The following is a 2,435-nucleotide window of genomic DNA, read 5'->3' on the forward strand; positions in this document are numbered from 1 at the left end:
GTATTAGAAATATGAATTTTGTAAAATTTAATTAGCATTGTTTTCTAGAAGTTCAGTTGTTTTCTGAATACATGTCAAAGCTAATGGGAGCATAAATGTTATGCTTATATGATAATAATCATCATGATAGTGTGAGCATAAGTGTTATGCTTGTATGATTATTATGGCAAGTATTGCAAGTTAGCAATATTAATTATAGAAAAACAAAGATTCAATTTTCAAAGTTGCATGGTTTGAAAAGTAGTTTTGATATAATTAAGGGAGAGAATATTATACTTCATTTCAAAATCTAAAGCTTAGATTGAGATATTTTAATTTTAGTCAAAGGATACATAGCGTGTTCTAAAATTTCGATTATGATTACGGCATCCCTCTTCATAGTTCGAATTGTGAGAACGTGACACATAAAGTATTATGGCAGAAGATTGATAAAGTATCATATCTTTATGTAAGACATTATGCATCGTGTCTCATACGCTTCGGGTATAGGATCGATTGCAAATGCTATAATATTTGACCATTCTTAAAATTTTCCACATGTCTAGCGCATTAAGAGGGAAAAATGACTAGAATCGGTTTTGACTAAAATAATTAAACAACTATCAAAGGAGGATCCAAAGTTTGCTGCGGATTGGTTGCTTGTGAGTAGTTGGAAGTATGGTATTGGATGGACCATATCGACATTATTATGAATAGATAAGATTCTATTAAGAATGAGTTGTCATATGGCAAATATGGAAATGTTTCCATATTGGGAGTTGGATATTAAGATTCTATGTCTAGATTAGAAAATTTTATGCAAGAAGGATATTCAAAGGAATGTACTTTGAATGTGAGACTTCACGTCTATGGAATTGTCTTGTAACAATTTCCGATAGAGTACTTTGTAATTTCATTGGCCAAGTCTTGGTGACTTTTGTGCTATGACTTTGCGAAAGGATCGTTGCATAAAATGTTAGAATCTAGCATATTCTAGTAGTGGCAAGAACCTTGAGTTCTAACACTAATGACAAGGATTGGGAATTGTGAAATGAGCATCATTGGAAAAGTTTTCAATTGATCTATTTCACAAAGCATGGACCATATGAAACAAAGTGTGCATGCTTGGAGCATGGGACAATTGTTGTTGTAATTCAAGTAAATAGTTGATTATTCGAAACATTAAATGATAAATAATGAGTAATCAATATGGTGGTTAAATAGAACTGTTTTATTTACTCTCACAAGTTTGGGGCCATATAGGATTAAGTATTATTGTTGTGTTTCAGTTTGCATGTTTTTACTTCCAGAATAACTAGGTTATTCGAACCTCCACAGTCGGTCATACGTTGGAAGTAAGTATGCAAGAAGACTGTCATGAAGAGTCTGTAGATTGTTTGAAGAGTTAGACATAGCACAAGTTTGCTGCAGAGTTCATGAGTACTTTAATAAGATTAGAGTATTGGATGAAACCCACGCTCACTTGGATCACTTCGTGGATTTATCCCGAGTGATTAGTGAGATGATAATATTGTATATTCTTGAAACCGATACGTGTGAGTTGCTATTTGCTGGTCAGTTTTGCATTGATAATAAGTAAACGCACCAGTAACTTGGTGTTATAAAACTTATTGTTGTGTGTGATTCGATTAGTGAAAGCAAGCAAGCATATGAGTCAAAGTTTATCCATTTCTTTTACCCAAAGTGGGATAAAAGCAATATATGTGGGCCCCTCGATGATTTAGTGATGACACCTAAGCGTTTGGCCAAGCCGGGACTAAGTTGATGTGTTCAATTGTAGTTTGTTGTCAGTCGTCATAAATCGGAAGTCGGGAAACAGTATAGAGAGAATGATTAAAATTCATGTCTTATGTCTATACGATATCTTGAGAATGGAGGAATATATGATCCCTTATCTAAAGGACACGCTATCTGATAAGATCAGAGTTGACAGCGGCTTTTGAAAGCTACGATTGTTGATCAGGTTCTGAAGTCATACGGAAAATAGTTATTAGACTTATCCAAGTGGGAGACTATTGGATTAGTGTCTAATTCAATAACTATTTTGGTATGTACTTGACCCGATTATGAGCATGGTCCTTTTGGGTTGCCTTCACCATAGCAATATGTAGGATGAATTAAGGAGAGAAAAGTTTAATTATGATTTATTAATATATTATGAGAATAATATATTAAAGGAGAAATCATATTGTTTAATTAATATTAGTCAAGAATTAATTGATAATTAATTATGTGGCTAAAAGAGATTAATTAAATATAGGGGACTAGACTGCAATTATTGTATAATTGAGTTATTGGGCTAAGGAATGCTAAAGGAACAAGGGGTGAACGAAATTATGATGGGAGCCCATCATATTTTCGTCCATGGACTTATCCAGAAGGTTCCATGGGCTGCTTAGAGTTTAAGCTGTCCATTAGGGTTTTGACTAAAACTC

The sequence above is a fragment of the Lactuca sativa genome, chromosome 7, assembly GCF_002870075.4.
Source record: "Lactuca sativa cultivar Salinas chromosome 7, Lsat_Salinas_v11, whole genome shotgun sequence".
Lineage (NCBI taxonomy): Eukaryota > Viridiplantae > Streptophyta > Magnoliopsida > Asterales > Asteraceae > Lactuca > Lactuca sativa.